Here is a 22096-nt window from a genome sequence, read left to right on the forward strand (position 1 = left end):
AAAGGAATATATAATTTGATACACACCAAGGCTATAATAGTTTTGGATTTTTCATTGGTTTTAGTTTTAATTTCGTTGTTTAATTTTTTGTATTCAAATTCAGTTAGTTTTAATTAGTTTTTAGAGTGAGTTTGCTAGTTTTCTATTAATTTTTGTTTTTTGGAAAATGCTTAGTTTTAGTTTAGATTTTTATCAGTTTTAGTGTTAGTTTTAGTTTTTTTGTAATGGGGTATTTGTTGGGTGCCAGATTTTAAAAAAAGTAACAATAAATGTTTCCTTTATTTCCTTTGTCTGATCCATTTCAGCCCCAATAAGTTTATTAAGTCATAAAACCAGATAGATGAAATAGATTTCATATCAACCAAAAAGGTTTACGTGTGAAAAAAGTTGACAAAGACGAAAACGAAGGACATTTTCACTATAATTTTAGTTAGTTTTAGTTAATTTTGTAACCACACAATACAGTTTCAGTTACTTATCTTTTTTTTTTTTTACTCTCAGTTTCAGTTAACCCCCCCAAAAAATTACATTCTAGTTTTTGTTATTTCGTTAACTATAATAACCTTGATCGTACAGGTAGCCTACAGAGAATAAAAATACGATAAAACATCAAAACAAAATAAAAGAACTGTTTATGCAATTTAAGAAATACAAAATAAAGTACAAAAGGAATATATAATTTGACACACACACACACACACACACACACACACAGATGCATCTCAATAAATTAGAATATCCTAGAATATCATTGGTTGGGGCTATTTGACTTGAACTACTGGAAATTGACTTTTCCGTTATATTCTAATTCAGATGATCTCAAATGGGGGTATGCGTACGTGAAGACACTCCAGGGGGTACATGATATTTTAAAATATACATTTAAAAAGTAGCATCTATGCAAAAATCCTTAATTATTATAAAATAATTATTTAAAAAATATTTTTAGGAAAATATAAATATAAGTTCATAACATGAATTTTATATTCAGTAGGCTATTCAATTTCATTCTCCTAAAAACCCAGAATCTCCCCCATACCAGGATGGTTGGACCCAACCTTTCTAAATAGTTAAGTTAAGTAAAAGAGAGACCACTACAAATGAGCAGTGTTTTGCACATTTATGGAGTTTTAAATGGTTCATTTTATAGTTTTAAATGGTTATATGGTCACTGTTTTTACTACATTAGTTTGAATCACTACATTTTAGTGATGATAAATATTTGCAATTAATTTAGTCATCGATTATTAACATTTAAAATGTTTGATTTTTTTTTTTTTCAAATGTTTGAATTTTCTATGTGTTTATCAGTTCCAAAGTTTAATAAATCAGACACTGATGGCACAGCGCTCTGTTTTTAAGCCTTTTTTTTTTTTTTAAACCCCTGGTTAGGGGGTACTTGGCTGAAAAAATATTTCACAGGTGGAACATCACTGAAAAAAGGTTGAGAACCACTGTTCTAATGTATTGAGATGCACCTGTATTAGACAGTGATATATAGGTGAAGGTAGTGTTGTCTATATTGCAAATTGGTATAGGCTATATACTTTAAAGAATATATTCTTTAGAGAAGCGTCCTGTATTGCACTTATTATAAATTGGCCTATCATAAACATTTCCATTGGTATCAGCGTGTATGTTGTCCAATATGGACAAATTCGACATTTTTTTACAGAACATGCAGAAAACACTGGTGACATAGAAATTGTGTCATCATCAAGTAGTAAGATATTCATTCTCATGTCACCTAAATATGGCTGGAATTATTTAAATAATAAAGTCAAATATATATTTTATCTCTTGTACAAACAAAATATGTTCTACTTTATTGATGATGAGAGAAGCAGTTGAGTTATTCCAGCCTACATACATTATGGGATTAAAATAACCACTAACATCAAAGAATTAAACAATCTTTTAATCCTCAAAGTCGATTGAGATAATATTAGCTAGTTGTTGTTCTTCACCTGAAATAAAGCACCAGATATAACTTTGTTCTTTGTTCTATTCGCCCACAGCTTGATTTCTACTGGCTGATTTATTTACATTTCTTCTGTTGTATCCTCCTTCAGGGGTCTTTGTGGAATATACAGAAAAAGTCTAAAGTCCTTTCAAAATGAAATAGCCTGTATGAAATCAATTGCATAAGTGAAAGTAGTTACTAATTTTAAAAAACTAAAACTAAAATCTGAAATGAACATTATAATTCTTACCTAAGAAAGAGTAAAAAAAAAAAAAAAAAAAAGCATGAGCATCAAAATATACTTAAAGTACCAAAAGTAATAGTAATAATTTCAGAATAATTTATATATATATTATTGGATTATAGTTATTTATATATTAATGTGTTCACCACTTTACTGTAACAGATGGTAAATTATGGTTAATTATTTACAAACTTCTGAGTAGCTGAACATATAATTATGCATCAATAGTTATTAGTTAATTTATATTTGGTATTAATAATCGGAATGTGCAAAGTAACTAAAGCTGTCAAATAAATGCAGTAAAGTGCAGTAAAAAAAGCTCGATATCTGTATCTCACATTTGTACTTAGGTGAAGAAGTTGAATGAATATACTTAATTAATTTCTACCACTGCATAAAATATCCCACGTGAGCTCTTTTGTGCATTTTAATGGATGCTGGCCCTCTGAAGAAATCAGCTCCTAGGCTACAGAGGATAAATGGATGAACGCCCTACTTTAGGGATGGGCAACTGGAGGCCCAGGGGCCGCATACGGCCCGCACCCTCACTTGAAGTGGCCCTCAGTACAACTACATGCATTTGAGCATGAAATCTTAAAAGTGCAGTGTAAAAATGCACAAAATTACCTCTTGCAATTAATTGATGTTGGTCTGCTGTTCTTGCACTGAAAAAAAAAAGAAATCACAGTAAGTGTTTATTTTTTATTTTCTTCAAACCATTTGTATTCCTATTTATACTGTTGTCAACATGCATTTGAGCATGAAATATGTTAAGTTACTGCACTGTAAACATATTTCAAATTGCAGTTTCATCATATCTGGTTAAGTGCACGGTCCTATATGTGGCCCTGTAGTAGTGTTGATGAAAAATTGTGGCGCCCTCCAGCATTTAAGTTGCCCATCCCTGCCCTAGTTATTCAAAGCAGCAGACTTTTATTTTGAAAAACGTTATTTGTCCTTTTCCTGTCTGATCTGTGTTACCATGTCTCTCTTGACGCAGCTGAGATGCGCCACATCAGAGATGCTTCCAGGTCCAACACAACACAACCCGCCGCCGGTTTTAGCAGCGTAGATTTGTGCGTAAATTAGCATAAACTCTCCAAAGATGGCCGAAGTACAGAGCCTCACAATCCTCTGCTCTGATTCATTTCACTGTTTTTTATTGCTTCTACATGATCTGCTCTTTACTATGTGTTGTGTGGCAGTGGCCTGCACAGAAAGAGGAGCAGTCTTTACTTGGGTGGCATGTTAAAGGCAATCATTTTAAAAACACATTCATATTAAATCCCGTGTCTGTTATGCAATCAAATCGTCTGACAAACTGATTGGACAGAACATGTTTGAAAGCAGCATAAGGTGTTTCACATGTGATTAGATCTTCTTGTTCAAAGCAATGATAACATTTCTATGGAAGCACTTGTCTTCCCGCCCTGTCCATGACGTGCTGCCTGGTGCACTCTAGACTAATGTCCCTTATTGACTTCCAGAGGTCATATCTGGGGTTGGCAGAGAGCAGAGACATGCACACAACCAGGCCAGCCATAGAAATTATAGACAGGGGGACAACATTTTCCAGTTGGGCCCCTCATCCACAACCTCTTCAGCACTTTAGACCTTTGCATGCCTCCCCATTCATGGGCCTTGGCCAGGGGTCATCTGTACCCTTTGGCCCCCCTTGTAAATAACTGCTCTTCATTAGCTTTGTGATGGCATATGACAGTATATTCTGTATGTGTATTTGTTGAGCTCATAATAGGCATGTTTTCCATAGACTGTATAGAAATAATGGACGTAGTCACCGTGACCTCACCGTTGGTTTGTGGCCAGTTGGAAGCATCGAGTTTAGCGTTACATTTGTCTTGACTTACTCTTGTTTCTGATACAGGGAGCAGACCAGATCTGGACTGTGGAGGAGCGAGAGGGATCTGATCACTGACTACAGCCTCTCTACACCTCAACCTGAATGAGAGAAGTCACTGCTAATTCATGTTAGCATTAACTGGGATGTTAGTTTTGGCTAGCAACAAACAAAAACAACATGTATGTTACTTACCTCAGAAAACTGAGCAACGACTCCTTGGAGTGTCTGTTAGTCCAACCAAATGCTGAACAAGACATTTTTACTGAACAAAACGTTCAAATAAACTGTCATTAAGTGAAAATACAGTGAAAGGGTCAAAGTTATGAGACCAAACTGGTAAACGTCCTTTTTTATATCCATATAACATTATATATAACTTTATTGACACGTTGCCATGGATACGCATTGTTCTGCTTCTCTCCTGATGGGTACATTATTAGAACCATTATCATCAAATTGTCTTGAAGACGCCCCAAATCATACGATTTTTTATCTTCTATTTTCTTCTAAATGGGGCCATTATTAGAACTATTAACATCAAATTGTCTTAAAGAAGATTTTTTACTAGCGATTGAGACCATAGTGTTGTCCTAAAAAAAAAGAGTTTTCTCATTTTGCACTGAAATGAAAGGACAGAATATTTTTTTCCAAACTTAGCGACCCCTGCTGAAATTTTCGGTAGAATGCAGCTTAAGGCACTTCCTGGTTTGCCTCCATGCTCAGACACGGAGGCTGCCGCCTGGTGTTTCCACTGAGTACTTTTTGGAAAGTGTTTTGGCTAGTAAGATCTCCTTGGCCTCTGTTCCTATACAGGTACTTTGGTAGCGGCTAATCAGTGTTCGATTGTGACAACAGACCAACGCGGCGAACAGTGTTGCCAACTTAGCGACTTTGTCACAATATTTAGCAACTATTCAGACCCCTCTAGAGACTCTTTTTTTTTTTTTTTTAAAGCGACTAGCAACAAATCTAGTGACTTTTTCTGGTGTTATTGGAGCCGTGTTTCGACTAGGGGGGAAAGTGGCTACCGGGTCTCAGGCCACACCCTCTCAAAAGTCCACTCACTCTGTGTGTCTCCACTACAAGTTAGCCCCCAGAGGGATTTAGAGACTCTGGAGGTGACGTATGGTTTTCACAGTCGCTAACTGTGCACAACGTCAGCAGCTGAAAGCAGCATGGCTAATTATGCACTGAGTCTCCACTGATCATGTTAGGCAAGATGGCGCCAGTGTGTTTCGCATACCGTCAACACTCTGCTGGTGTATGATCGCCAAACGCTGCTAGACCTGAGAATCTCCGACAAAAAACTCATCAACTTTGAGTATAACGGACAAGCCTGTGACTTTGCCCTTTGTGCAGGAGATTGTGTGCCATTTGAAGCCCTCGGGTTCACCGGGTGACACTGTCCCACCCCGATTGTTTAAGGAGGTTTTGGAGTAGTCCCTTTAAATTTTAAACATGCTGTGGTGCAGCCTTTGTTAAAAAAAACCTGGACTGGATCCTACTGTCTTGGCAAATTTCAGACCCATCTCTAAACTGCCTTTCGTCTCTAAAATTCTAGAGAAGATAGTTTATTAACAGCTCATGGACTTTTTAAATGCAAAAAATATTCTTGAGATCTTCCAATCCGGTTTTAAAACTTTGCACAGCACAGAATCAGCGCTTTTAAGAGTTTTTAATGACATCTTTTTATCTACTGACTCTGGTCATTGTGTTGTCCTAGTACTTTTAGATTTGTCTGCAGCTTTTGATACAGTGGACCACCTGATTACTCGTTTGGAGCAGTGGGTGGGCATCAGTGGCACAGCACTGGAATGGTTCAGGTCCTACCTGTCACATCGGATTTCTGTGTCAGCCTCGGTGACTCTGTGTCCTCCACTGCTCCTCTCTCATGTGGGGTCCCGCAGGGCTCTGTGCTTGGCCCGCTTCTATTCTCCCTCTATCTACTGCCACTTGGGTCCATTCTCAGGACACATGGAATTTCTTTTCACTGTTATGCAGATGACAGCCAAATCTATGTCCCTCTCAAAAAAGCTGACTCCTACTGTATTGACTCACTCCTAAGGTGCCTACATGACATCAAAGCCTGGATGTCCTCAAATTTCCTGAGTTTTAATGAGAAAAAGACCGAAGTCATGGTCTTTGGTTGCACCTCTGTAACCCCCCCCCCCCCCGGTTGATCTAGGTTCTTTGGCACAACATCATAAGCCAATTGTTAGTAATCTGTGGGTTAAAGTGGACGCTGACCTTAAATTTGACAGCCAGATTAAAGCTGTGGTGAAGCCCAGTTTCTTCCAGCTACGGCAGCTGGCAAAAATAAAACAACTTGCCGCTATACATCAGACAGGCCTCCTCACTGTCTGATTTTAAATCTCTTCTTAAAACCCACCTCTTCTCGTTGGCTTTTAACACCACGTGATTTTATGATTTTACGAATTTTTTGTTTTTATTTGTATACATGCATATTTTATTTTGTGCGGGCAGTACATTTTACATTTTATTTTATTTATTTTTATCCCATTTTTAATTTATTTTATCTTATTGCATCTTACTGTTCTATTGTTTACTACATCTCTTTGTATTGTGTTATCTATTTATTGTTTGTGCAGCACTTTGGAAACCTTGTGTTTGCTAAAATTGTGCTATATAAATAAAGTGGATTGGATTGGATTGGATCATAAACATAGTGATTGTGAATTAACAGCATCGCTAACTGTGCACAGAGTGCCGCTAACGGAGGCTCTTCTTAACAAGTCGGCCTCCAGATCATTAGTGGCTCGTTAAGAAGAGTAAGAAGGAGTTTCTGGATTTGTCTCCAGTCGCTTTCTTGAAAAATAGTCGCTAAAGGGGTCTGAAAAGTCGCTAAATTTAGCAACAAAGTCACTAAGTTGGGAACACTGCTTTTCTGGCTTTTACAAATGGCTTGTGTTGTTGTCATGTAGAGTACTACGTCACATCCTGCTTAGCAATCTATCCAATCAGTAACCAGGCTGTTTTCAGGGGAGAAAAAAGGCCCTGCTCTTCAACAGAGATGAAAAAAGTCCCGACAAAAGCCGCCTCCGGACTGCTCGTATTCAAATTAGGGGCGTTTCGGCAAGACAGACCCGCCTCATTCCGGGTATTGTCCGGCTATTGCCCGATAGTGGAAACAGCCCTACTTTTGGAGACTCATTCCTGCTCTTCTTAACGAGTAGCGCCGTCCCAAAGCACTCACAAGCGGCCCAGTCCTCCCGCAGCGGTCTCTTCCAGCTGCAGTCAGAGGGAGCAGTCTGTTAACCCGTCAGTGTCCAGTTTGAACCAGTCTGCAAATGAATCATGCATGGGGAAAATCGCTGCTCAGTAGCGGATCAGAGAAGTACCTACCCAAGGCAGGTCCTTTCAGAGCCGCTACCTGAGCAGCTAACCGGTGAAGTTGGGCAGATCTTGGCGGATTCTCTCCCCCAAGCCACACCAATAGTGGCTCACATTTTGGCAAGATAGATTTTCCCCCCTATGGCCAATATCAATGTACGTAAGTGATGGGAGACATACTCACTGTAAGGACTAAAAGTCCTTTTTCTTATCTACACCTTATGTCAGGCTGTTAAGCAACTTAGACACATCAGTGAGTGTCTTCTTAACTTACAGGGCCCTATCTAAACAATCTATATCATGGTCTAAAGTGCATGGTGCAAGTGCATTTAGGGCGTGTCCAACTCTCTTTTACTAGTTGAACTGCATAATCTGGGGGCAAAGTAACACACAAGGGTTTTTATTTATTCACATATGTTATCATTAGTGCGTTTTGGGTGTAACATGAATTAAATCAATTATAGTCATCTCCCATTCAGTTTAAATGCTACACAAATGGCGGATTCTAAAATTTGTAGAAGCGAGAGGTTTTCAAAATGCATAAGAAGACAATCTACAGGAGCAATCCTCCCAATCCTTTGTCCTATCTGCACCTCCATTTGATTGCATATGAGCAAAAGCACCAATAACCTTTGGTGCACTCGTCTATATGGTATGTTATTACCTGAAGAAAAATACTGCGCCATTAACCGTAAATCTGTTGTTTTGGTTTGTCAATGGTCAATTGATTTTTGCTTCCTCAAGATGGCACTGCACTGCAAAAAAGGGCTGTCTAAAAACAAGATAAAAACACTAAATCTCATTTCTTAAATTAAGATTATTAAATCTAGAAATAAGCATGTTGAACACTTAAAATAAGAAATTAACTCTTAAAACAAGATAAATCATCTAACACTTCTAAATCAAATTTTTTTTATCTTGGTAAGAAACAAATATTTTGCAGTGCACTCTGCTCAGGCCAGTTCATCGCTGCTTGCAGCTTTAATTTATCTTGTTTTAAGAGGTAATTTCTTATTTTTAAGCGTTCAACATGCTTATTTCTAGATCTAATCATTTTAATTTAAGAAATATTGTCAAGTGAAATTATCTGTCCATGCAGCAAGATCATAACCCTCAGATTTAGGGTGTTTATCTTGTTTTTAGACACACCTTTTTTGCAGTGTGCACACTGAACACGCCTCAATTTAGGGCCAAAACGCCCATTGGCACACAGATGGATGGAAGAATTAGACTTAGAAAGGCTTTATTGTCATGGTAGCAGAGCAAACAATGAAACTGGAGATGCAGCTCCACTTGGTGCACAATGCAGGACAATTAAAGGCGGCAAGTGAAACACAGAGACAACACAACAAATAACAATAATTGTTGCAAGAACATTTACACATTGTGGGCACTTGGTGTGCATCACTCTGAAACTATCAATGACAATTGCACTGCGTTGTGTTCTTTGAATATGAAATCCATTCTTTGTGATACATCTTTTCCATGCTGAGCTGCAGTGGAGGGAATTCTGAACAAAAACTGTGAACTAAACAAATGACAACGACAAGGAAATACTCTTCCAGTAAAGAACATGTGGTTTGGTGTGACATCCAGCAAGTTCTGGGGTCTTCCAGTGTCTCCGTCAGTGGCACCCCTAAGTGATAGCCCCATTCATCATCCTCAGCAAGGGCTCAGTTTCCTGCTTCATCTGGACCTGTGAGGCAGAAAGGGTTTCCCTGGACCACAAGGGCATACCAACCCTGATACTTTATTAGCCATCATTGTAGAGGTGTATGACTAATAACCCTCCCACAACTGCCTCTCTGAGTTTCTGTCTGCTGCCAAGTTATCTGCTGGGCTACACAACACAGACTGGTCATTCTTATTTTTAGAAGACAGAGGTGATACCCAGACGTAAGATGCTGCTTGGCCGACCTTTACCCAGCATGAAGCACCTACACTCCCCACCCATACCTGAGAAACTCTAGTCTCTCATTTCCCCTTCCCCTCTAATGGCTACTCTGTGATCTCCATAATGGTAGGCTGGTGTGACCAGACACATCCTGACTTCCTTTAGGTTATGAGGCAGAAGAGCCAGGAGTCCAACATGTAATCTGGTTGCAGGGTGTAGCCCAGGGCCAATGGCTGCTTTCTGTCATCTAACTTCAACCCCATACATCCAACGCCTTCTGCAGCATCTGCCTAATAACCTCTGGAGCTCAGTACAATAAGTTAGAATAAGTTTAAAGCAGGCGGCAATCTCCGTGTCTAAGCAGGGAAGCAAACCAGAAAGTGCCTTAAGCTGCATTCTAGAGAAAATTCCAGCAGGGGGCGCTAAGTTTGGCTGCAAAAACATTCTGTCCATTAATTTCAGTGCAAAATGAGAAAACTTCTCACTTGATTTATTACCTCAAATTTTTTTTTAGGACAACACTATGGTCTCAATCACTAGTAAAAAATCTTTTTCAAGACAATTTGATGTTAATAGTTCTAATAATGTACCCATCAGGAGAGAAGCAGAACAATGCGTATCCACGACAACGTGTCAAAAAAGTTATATACAATGTTATATAGATTTTAAAAAGGAGGTTTAGCGTTTTGGTCTCATAACTTGACCCTTTCACTGTATTTTCACTTAATGACAGTTTATTTGAACATTTTGTTCAGTAAAAATGTCTTGTTCACCGTTTGGTTGGACTAACAGACACTCCAAGGAGTTGCTGGTCAGTTTTCTGAGCTAAGTAACATACATTTTGTTTTTGTTTTTAGCCAAAACTAAAATCCCAGTTAATGCTCCAGTTGACTTCTCTCAGTCAGGTTGAGGTGTAGAGAGGCTGTAGTCAGTGATCAGATCCCTCTCGCTCCTCCACAGTCCAGATATGGTCTGCTCCCCTTATCGGAAACAAGATGGCGACGCCACGGTGACTACGTCCATTATTTATATACAGTCTATGGTATAAAGTGTCTGATTGGGCTCGGCTGCACCGGTCCGGGGGTTGACTCTGGCCTGCGGCTCTTCTATGGAGTTTGCATGTTCTCCCTGTGTCAGCGTGGGTTCTCTTCAGATCCTCCGGCTTCCTCCCACAGTCCAAACACATACATATTAGGTTTAACTAGTGACTCTAAATTGCCCACAGTTGTGAATGGTTGCCCGTCTCTATAGCCCCTTTCATAGTGCCGTTTCATGCCGGGACATTTACAGCTCTGTAACATCTCGCCTCCACTACGAACAAGCCAGAAGCGGGATGCCGGGATCAAATGATCCCACCATTTTTTTCGCCTCCAGAGGTAGTCACAGAGGTGGAAAATTGGTAGGACTGTTGGTAGCGGGACCACTATGAAAGGGCCATTCCAGCAAGGCGGAATATTTGATGTTGCGCAAGACGTCTAACACACACCTCCCACTTGGTCCGACAGTCATTGAATCAGCAGCTGCAAAACAACTAGTGTTGCCAACAGTCTGAAAAACGGAATAGTCTCGTATTTAGAAACAAAAGCACCCGTCCCATATTGAGGTGAAAATGGACGCACTTTGTCCCGTATTATTGTGACAGTCAAAAAATAGTCAGTAAATGCCAATGAAAAATGAATAACCGGGGGCTTTATATGTAAACTTACGGTGAACTTGTTCCCAGGCCCCACCCTGCTCTGTGACCAATGAGCTGACAGCATATTCACACATGAGTATGACGATACAGAATATGCTCATCCCATTGGTCGAGGAGAAGATAGCAGAAGACAACAAAGCAGCATGTGTAAGTTACAACTGACACAGACGCAGAGACTGCTTTATGGGGCGATACACCTTAGAGCAGCAATGAGACTAGTACTCCTCCGAGAAAAAAACAGAAAAGGATGCAAAAATACTGAGGAATGGGAAAAAGGAAACACCTGGGTGGGGAAAAGTATGTGATAACATCTATAAAGCCCACTGCACGGTGTGCCGGCGCTCTTTTTCTGTAGCCCATGGTGGACTGACTGATCTGAAACAACATGCTTCCAGTACTGCGGTCACGCCATCTGCACTTTAAATTCTAGTGCGCAATTACATTGTACTTCAAGGTAGCCTGTTTGTCAGCTGCATGACTCCAAAATAGCCATTCAACTGTATTCATGCTGCTCCAATAAAATAAGTACGTCAAATTGTTATCAGCAAACTCCACTACATCTTTGAAGAACAGGGCCTAATTGTTATTTTGTATAAAAGTGAATTGCTGGAATAATTTGTTTTCCATGTATTCATGTCACACAAAAATATGCATCTAATTAAATTCAGGTTTGAGTCAAATCGTTAAAAAAATAATTTCACTCACAAAAAAAGTGCTACAAATTTCGCCACGCCAGGATGGGTGAAGGCAATCAGGTCGGCCGGCCCTGCCAATGAGGTGTCCCTTATTTATTTTTCAGGGAGTTGGCAACCGTAACAACAATTGAGGCCGCCATCGCTAACTGTGCACATTGTGTTTACGCTTACGCTGTTTATCAAATGTAAACAAACCGGCATGCTAACTGTGCACAAAGTGTCTAGTGCTTGTTGGAAACAAACGTAGGTCACTAAGGGAACACTTGCTGCTGCAGCAAGTACACACTGCACTGCTACAGAGCTAACTGTGTAGCCTATTAGCACTTGGCTACTGCTCAGAACTGCTGCTGCTCTGTCCCATGTCACTTTTGTCTCCTCCCACCTCGTTTTGCATCGTCGGACTGTACTATCAAAGAGCACGAATATCACTTTGCCTTCGCGGGATCACTATGAACGCCCTAAGGCGAAAAGCCGGCACAAATCTTTCTGGCAATATAGCGAGACATTTGCGGGACTGCACCATGCAAGGGGCTTATGTTCTAGCCCTGTGATTGTCGCTAGGATTGACCTCAGCCTCCCTGCGACACAGGTTTAGATAAGCAGTTATGGATCATGTTGACTTACTGGGCTCCAGTAAGACAAGAGGTAGATGTGGAGGTGCCGTCTTCCCTTTCATATTAACACAAAACAGCTGTCCATTGAAGGAAATTTGTAAAACTTGTCCAAAATCTTTAGTTTGTTCAGTGTTTGTTTGTCTTTGTTTGCCTGGAAGCCTGTTACTATTGTCTTGTATTATTATTCAGGAAATTAATTTTATCAGTAAGTCTCATTCTACCTTATTTCTGGGGCAATATTTGTAGGCTATTTGGGTTCACTTTGATTGCCTTTTTATTAGGAGTAGGTTATATGGATAACATCTTTGGTTTTATCTGCAATTTTAACTCACAGTAGTGGTATATTGTGGCGTAGTACATTTTCTGGAAATACAATTTGGATCCTTAAAACAAAATGGGGATGTCTGATTTTAGCCACCTTTTGTTCACAAATAAAATACCTGAAAAATAACAACTCTGTACACCTGAGACTGATGGCAATGTCATACGTTTTGCTGTACTGGGTAAAAATAAATATTTGATCTGATGATGGGGCTATGTGCAAGTTAAAGGATTGTTATTACAGGTCATCCTGAGGGGAAAATGAATATCTACACCAGCACGTTTATGACAATCCAATAGTTGATTTCACTCAAAACCACAAATGTCAACTTCATGGTGAAACCAGAGTTAGGAGGGACCTTTGGGGACCATGCACATCTGATCCTCATGTCAAATCGTTCCTCATGGATAGATTTCAGTCGGGCTAAAGTGGTGGACCAACCAGCTGAAAGAAGGACAATACCCATACCTGTCAAGTGTCCCGTTTTGGCCAGGAAAGTCCTGTATTTTACCCTTCTTTCCCGCCGTCCTCCCGTATTAGTATTTTCCTGTAAATCTCCCGTATTTTAACTGGGCCCGGGCGGATTAAAAACAAAACAAAAAAACATTCCCAGTCTGAGCTCTGTCACTAGCCTCGTGATAACTGCCACCAGCAGTAGCTACTACAGGTACTGTAGGTGGCAGCTGTCACCACGAGGTTAGTGTGTGACGTCAGATGAGTGACAACCACAGACTGTATAAATAATGGACGTGGTACGTCTCTGGTGGCACACCTGGAAGAGCGCTGGTGAGCGAGCGGCATATCTTTTCAATAAATAAATAAATAATGGACGTAGTCACTGGCTGTGTCCCATTGTCAAGGAATGATGCTCAAACGGCTGAATTTGAAGGTTTCTACTTCATCGACATCCACTGAAGGACTGTCCCAATGTCCAGGATCCTCCAGAGGACAGAGTCCTTCTTCTGCCCAAATTACAAGGATGCATGTGTGTACCCATAATGCCTTGCCCACACCAGTCTACATGGAGATTTAAAAATGGCAAGCAAAGAAACAGCGACGCCGGTGGCGCAATATGTATTTAAATATATAACTATTTTCAGTTTACACTGAATATTTGTTATCACATAACTTACAAAACGTGTGTTTAAAGTCATGCAAACCATATACATAAACAAATGCCAGAATATTTAGCTAAAGATAATAAACGTCATCTTGATACATTGCCAGTTAAGTTAATTAATGCATCTCAGTCGCTAAAGTTATTGTTAATTAATTTATATAACATATAATATATAATTTATATCAGATGATGATGTACTATGTGCAAAGTATATTTAACTATGTCATTCAGAAAGTTATACATTTCTTTATTGTGTTTAAGGGACCGAAAGTCCGCTATTATCTGTTATTGTTATTTATAAATAACTGTATTTGTACTGTACTGTAGAATGAAAAACAAAAAATTACGGAACACATTTCCATGGTGAGTTATGAGTCACTGGTTTCATGAAACTAAGTAGCGGCCAAATTCATCCAGGATCAAGAAATATTCAGGTTTAATCCACTTTGTGGATTTTACTTGATAAATCGTGGAGATTCAACCTTTAAAGCGGAGTTTGGTTGGGTGGTGGGACTGCTCGCACCAGGCACCGGAAAATTTCACTTATTTTCAAATCCAAAACTTGACAGGTATGACAATAACATCTCTTCAGCTACTTAGCAAGCGATCCACTATTTGCATGTAGTAGTCCTGTTCATTGATTTGCAACATTGCCCACATTTCCTGGCACAACCAGAGATAATAAGCAACAGCTACCTCTGTGCACATTTTTATCATCTGATGGAATATGGTACATCTCAAATTTGAACTCCAAAAGATGATGCTGAAAAACAATATTTGGATAATGACAGAAAATAATAGGAAATACAGTGTGATATTAATTGACTGCTTTTTATGCATAATAGGTTTCTAATACTGTATCATATTCCATGCCAGATCCAAATGACACAGGTGTAAAATGGATGTCTTCTGAGGTGGAAACAGTGTCAGGAGTTGTGCTATCAACTATTCCATGTCAAGAATTTGAAAAATAGTTAAATAAATAAAGAAATAGTATAGTCAAAAGTAAATAGTATCTTAGAAATGGAAATAATAACCTTTAGAATCAGAAGCCATGGAATGAATGGATAAGTTACGAGAATCACAATTAAAGAATATTATTGTATGTTGCCGTGAAATGTCTGTTTTTTAAGATCCAGTGTGCAGATGTATATGTAGATTTATGTAGTTTTGTATATATGGGATTGTCTTGTCGATGTTCAGTAAGTTTATATATGTACGTACATAATCAAATTAGTCTACTTTTTTCAACCTTACTACTACCTACTATCCACTTATGAACCTTATTGTTTATTAACCTCATTGAGGTTAAAAACCTCTTTTCCAAGAGTGACCTGGCCAAGAAAGCAGGACTAAAGCAAATTATTGTCACTTTCCAATCGTAAGTTACTCTCTATAAAAAATATATAAACTTGCAGGAATGCTACAAGTATGAAGAACATGATATGTAAACAAATACATATTTCCTTTAACTCCTGCAATAAAGTATTTAAAAAAAACAAAAAAAAAGCTTGCTTTAATTTTTTTTTAAAAGTCCAATGTGGACAGTGTGGGGATGTAATAAATACAAAAATAATTTAATTTGGCCACTAAGGGAATAATGGAAAAATATGGTGTATTTTGTAACCTGAATGCTTCAACAGTTTTGTCAATCGAACTTCAAATTCAGCGTGCCAGAAGGCTGCTGACCTTCTTGTTTGCCTGTTTGGTTCCCATTTGCATCACAATGTGGTGCATGGATTCAGAGAGACAAACTAGATTGTGTTGTGATGCAAAAACAAGTCTTGACAAAACTAGGGACTGAAGTTAACTCGTTAAAGAAAGAAATAGAAGAAATGTTTAAACTTTGATTCCATTCAAACAAAAGTACATTGACACGTGCCATTCATGTAATGTTTTGGCTTCATCTATGTGCAGCATTGATACACTTAGACTCTGGAACAGCCATAAACACTTTTGCCTACACTGCCCTACATAGTCTAACTGCGGTGACTACAGTTTTGGTCGAAATTGAGTTATAACTAAAAATGAACTCCTTGATGTCTGTTTTATCTTGTGACAAAGTTTTAGATTTCAATTTTGCTTTATTTCAGAGAATTGATTATATAAAAACCACAAAATCCAACTCAAAACCAAGCAGTAATTGCACTTACCACAGTCTGCTTTGGATATATATATACAAATTTAAACATAAAAATAATAGAAATGATAAGTTTATTTGAAAGGGAAATTATTATCTAGATAGTGATGAAGTAAAAAAGTGAGATGAATGATATTAAGGCTAAAATATAACATTTCTTTAGAATATTAAGTCTAAAATATGCAAATCTTTGTTAAACACTCTTAAATACACTGATAAAAGAATCTATTTGAAAATGTTATCACTGAAAACAAAATATAAAAGCTGAAAGAAGACGACATTATAGTTACTGGACTCTTTCACTTTTACTATTATTAACCTTTTACAGCAATGCTGTAATTATGTTTTTGGTGTCAAAGGTCAAATAAATCATCATGATTTTTGAGCATAAATATGACATCATCAATACATGAAGAAATAAGTGTTACATCACTTACCTACCAATAACCTATTTGGCTGCCCAGTTAAAACACATAAAAAAACTTTAAAGCAGTTTTTCTCAGTTTTACCCTTTGCGTAGTTGCGTAGTACACAGTATATGCAGTGGTCAGAAGGCACATTGAATAATAGTTATTTGCAAGTGAACAAGACCATACAAGTCAAAGATTATAATGCTGTTAAAGGAGAAAGCCATCAGGTTTATAAATGATGAAGGAGAAAGAAGAACAATCATGGAGAAACTGTCACTGAATTTCTAATTTATTATCATCAATTAATGTTTTATTAGATGTTATCAAAACAATGTACATCGTTTGGTAACTCTTTATATTAAGGTCCTTGTAATAACCATTAATTAACAAGTAATAAGGCATTGTTCTCGCTTAAGATCCATTTAGCTGCAAAAAGCATAGTTTACTGTTAACAAGTGCATAGTTAACTTATAATAGATGAGCAATAAAGTATATTTTAATATCAATAAGCAAACAAAAGATTAATAAAGGCATGGCAAAGACATAATGGGTGGGTTATGGGTGTTTGCAATGCTATTATGAAGAATTATAAGATACTCGTGAGGCTTTTATTAATGTTCTTATTATACAACTCTTATAGCCTGCTATTAGCTGTATTATAATGCCATTATTAACACTTATATAGACATATAAACACACAGTAATGTTAATAAGCATCTTGTAAGGACTTACAACGGTCTTATTACTTGTTAATTAATGGTTATTACAAGGACCTTAATATAAAGCGTTACCCATCATTTTATTGTATTCTTTTTTGATTTGGTTAGCTTTTTATTGTGTTTTTAACATAGACTGTATATAAATAATGGACGTAGTCACCGCGGCCTGTTGGAAGCATCGAGTTCAGCATTACACTCGTCGCCATCTTGTGTCGCCATCTTGTTTCTGATATGCAGAGCAGACCATATTTGGACTGTGGAGGAGCGAGAGGGATCTGATCACTGACTACAGCCTCTCTACACCGCAACCTGACTGAGAGAAGTCACTGCTAATTCATGTTAGCATTAACTGGAGCATTAACTGGGATGTTAGTTTTGGCTAGCAAAAACCAAAAACTAAATGTATGTTACTGACCTCAGAAAAATGAGCAGTGACTCCTTGGAGTTAGTCCAACCAAACGCTAAACAAGACATTTTTACTGAACAAAACGTTCAAATAAACTGTCATTAAAGGAAAATACAGTGAAAGGGTCATAGTTATGAGACCAAACCAGTAAATATCCTTTTTTTATGTCTATATAACATTATATATAACTTTATTGACACGTTGCCGTGGATACGCATTGTTCTGCTTCCCTCCTGATGACGGTTCGCCTTGTTAGTGACTTGTCAATCAAAGGTAGCCACGCCCCAAATCATGTGATTCTTTATCTTCTATTTTCTCCTACATTTCTCCATTATTAGAACTATTGACATCAAATTGTCTTGAAGATGATTTTTTACTAGTGATTGAGACCATAGTGTTGTCCTAAAAAGCATTTCTGAGGTAATAAATCAAGTGAGAAGTTTTTTCATTTTGCATTGAAATGAATGGACAGATTTTTTTTGCAGCCAAACTTAACGCCCCCTGCTGGAATTTTTGGTAAAATGCAGCTCAGACCCGGAGGTTGCTGCCTGGTTTTTAAATGTTGGTTTAACATAAGATGTTGGAAGGGTTACTTATAAAACGTATTTAACTACATATAACTGAATGCATGACTTATAGTGTCATGGTTACTTGCATAAATTGATATAATCTAAATGTTTTGGATTACTTTGGGAATACTTTAAAATCACCTTGCTCATTTGTCTGGGTTTTATATTTCTATGTCAGAAACACACTCCTGATGGTGTCTCCTCTATGCATGCACAATTACTGCACTTAAAATATGAAAACGTGCACCAACCCTAACACAATTGGGTGATTCTCATGAAGCCAGTCTAAGTTCTGTCTGTGAAGATTATAAGGACATACTTTATTAAACTAAATATATTTCACTTTTATATGAATGAACAATATAGCCATAATGAGGCACAATTCATTGTTTTGTTTTAAAATAATATTTTCTATATTTTTAAACATATTTTTGATTCACAAATTCATTACTGTAATGCATCCAGAAAAAAATGTCATGGTTTCCCCACACTTATATACAATAAATATTTAATACATTTTATAAAAATAAATATACATTTGTTTAAAATGTATAATTTAACAGAATATAATCAAACATAATGGTTTTTAACAATGTATAAAGAACAAAATCTGAATGAAAATTGATGAGAAAAAATGGTTAAATGTTACGGTAATGATAGAATTGTTTGCATTTAAATATGTGTATATTTTAATAAAATACATTATGGTGATACTAGCTACCCTTGAGCATATTTAAGTGCTTGCCAAAGAAAAAGAAAAAAAAAGAAGCTTTTTTAAAAAATGTTATGTCTATTCAAAAAAGTGTAACGCTAATGAATTTTGTTGCTCACAGTGTCTCTAAAAATGTCAGAAAATACATCAAAAATTTTCAAATAGATTATAAATCCATAGTAAACAGTGACTTTAGATTATATATGTTATAAAGGGTCAAAGAAATATGTATTCATTAATATTTTTGCTATGAGCTGTACCATGTTCATGAGAATCACCCAATTACTCATAGTTTGTATTTTAAATAAGCCTTTTTTTTATTTTGTTACTACCTAACCAAGCTAATACATAGAACACTTTGAATGACTTAAGTGTTTGAAAAGAACTCTCCAAATAAACTTGCCTTTCAGTTTGTGAAAGCCTTGCAGTGCCACACATTAGCCACCAGAGGGCGGCAATGTGTAACTAATGTCACTAACCATTGTCTGATTTGGTGAAATCAGACAATGATATGCATACCATTGATCATTCATCATGTCATATTTACAATATCTAATTACATGGCTTTTTTTTTTTTCAGGTCAGTATTCTTTTATTTAAATGCAGTGCTTGTTGAAATGCTGTTACATCTGAGAGATTACACTTTAAGGCTCAAAAATGTAATGTTTAAATAATGTAAATTTAACAAAATATGAATTCAAAAGGTGCAAAAAATATTTTTTTTCCAAACTTTATTGCACAATACTATAATTACAAGTTCAATCAAGAATCTCCACTATGCATTCTCCCCAAAAATACAAAGAACAAAAACAAAAACAAAATTCTGCAAGGCAAAGAGTTAAATAAACAACAAAACTATCATCTCAGGAAGTCAAGTGGACACAGACACAAACTCCAATAGAGATATAAAAGTATAAAAATAAACTATGACATGAGAAAATAAAAGAAATAATAAATACAGGCAACAATACGGACAGATCCTCTTCAGCGCTGAGACAACCCCTCTCACCACAATTATAAGGCTTAACCCTCTGGGGTCTATGATCATGCTGTACTGATCAGATCATGTGATGTTTAACAAAAAAACTAGGTCACATGGAGCGCTGCTATCAACTTCACTCCAAAGTACAGACTTGAAACTTTCTCCCAGGTTTTGTTTGACATTCCTAGGTCATGTAAAACCAAATATATGATGGTTTTAATTTGATAGTAATATTTGAGCGTTGGTGTCTCTGTGTAATTTTGCACATAGTTTGTTTTGAAGAGTTGCAGCTAATAAGGAAAAAAAAACAACCTTTTTATATGTTCATATTTGTATCCTGTGTGTATATTTTCAAGTTCCAAAACAGTTTGTTCCAAAACAAACAGTTTGTGGCTTTTATTGTAGTAAATATTATAATTTTTCAACTCGGATTTCATGATTTTGGGCTCAATATGTTGATAAAGTAGTAAATAACTGTCAAATCATAAAGGTGAAGAAAAAAACAAATATGGGTATGGTAAACATTTTTATGTGGTACATGAAGGGCAAAATCAAAAGTATTCAAAAACGGCCAACATAGGCTCAGACCCCAGAGGGTTAAAATCCTCATATACTCATTAAGCTGAATACATTATCTTCTGGTAGAATGGTCTACAGTATAGTGCTTTTACTATGTTGTGTCTTCTTTGAGTCATTTTTTAGTCATTTTGTGTCTTTTTATGGTCATTTTGTGTCTTTTTTGAGTCATTTTGTGTCTTTTTATGGTCATTTTGTGTCTTTTTTGAGTCATTTTGTGTCTTTTTTTAGTCATTTTGTGTCTTTTTTTGTCATTTTGTGTCTTTTTTTGGTCATTTTGTGTCTTTTTTGGTCATTTTGTGTTTTTGTTAATCATTTTGTGTTTTTTGGTCATTTTGTGTCTTTTTGTGTCCTTTTTTAGTCTTTTTGTGTCTTTTTTAGTCATTTTTTAGGTTTTTTTTGGTCATTTTGTGTCTTTGTTTCGTCATTTTGTGCCTTTTTTTAGTCATTTTGTGTCTTTTTTAGTCCTTTAGTCCAACATAAAATGTGATTTTGAATCTTTTTTTACTTTCAAAACACTCTCATGCTCAATAAAGAATTTGAAATGTTGCAATTGTGAACAAAGGTTGCAAATATAACATTTAAGATTTAAGACATAAGAGGGTTCCATCCACTTCTATCATTTGATACTAAATATATTTGAGCTGCTGTAGCCCTGTCAGACTGTAGGCGTCATCACTGAGCTTCCATTCTACCCTGACTACCTCCTGGGTTCGGTGGAGCCAGGTTGGTGCCCCGTTGCCTCTCAGCTGGTTCATGACCCACACCAGTCAATGCATATGACCTGTTGTGTAACACAGAAGGGAGAAAGCATGCGGCGCTTGTACAGATGCACAGATGGGTGTGAAAAAGATGAGTAGGTTCACGCGTCAAAGGTCAAATGGACCAACTGTGAAGTGCGTGAGGGCAAATTTGTGGTGCACCGTCAGCAGGAGGGCAGAGAGGATGTGGAGTCATTAGGCTCAAACTTTAACCCTCTGCTGATGAATGATGGCTGGGGTCATGAAAGGGTGAGAGAAGCTGCTGATACTTCATGCACAACATATCTTTTGTTGGAGTTTAAAGCCTTTAAATAGTCTGAACTCATCTGAACTGCAAGAAGAGTGCTGACGTGTTACAGACTGGTGATAAATATTCTCTTTTATGTCTTCTCAGACTGATAATAAAAATGAACTACAAAGAAATAAATGCATGGGATGACAGAAGCAGCATTAATATATTAATCCTTGCACTTTCCAAGTTTTTATTTAAAATTCAAATGTGTCTAATAAAAGTCAGCTGTAAGCTGCTATACATCTAATGTTAAGCCAGGTGCAGTCGTGGAATGTAACTGGGTACATTTACTCAAGTACAATTTTGAGGTACTTTTACTTTACTTGAGTATTTCCACATTTGGAACTTTATACTTTTTAGTCCACTACATTTAGCTGACAGCTTTGGTTACTTTTCAGGTCGAGATTTAACATAAAAACATGATCAATTTAAAGTGGTTACGCATGTTTATAAATTAAACCACATAAAGTATATTAAATAGTTAAAATAAGCACTACATAGACAGCAATAAAACGCTGCTTATATAAATGCACCAATAATGATAATAATAATAATAATAATAATAATAATCTAATAGTATATTTAGAATATATAAAACAATCCTAGTAGGTCCATTCTGTATAACAAGTACTTTTATTTTTGATACTTTAAGTACATTTTGATGCTGATACTTTTGTACTTTTACTTCAGTAAGTTCTGAATGCAGGACTTTTACTTGTAGTGGAGTCATTTCACAGTGTGTATTAGTACTTTTACTGAAGTAAATGAT

Source organism: Centropristis striata, chromosome 15 (assembly GCF_030273125.1).
Source record: "Centropristis striata isolate RG_2023a ecotype Rhode Island chromosome 15, C.striata_1.0, whole genome shotgun sequence".
Lineage (NCBI taxonomy): Eukaryota > Metazoa > Chordata > Actinopteri > Perciformes > Serranidae > Centropristis > Centropristis striata.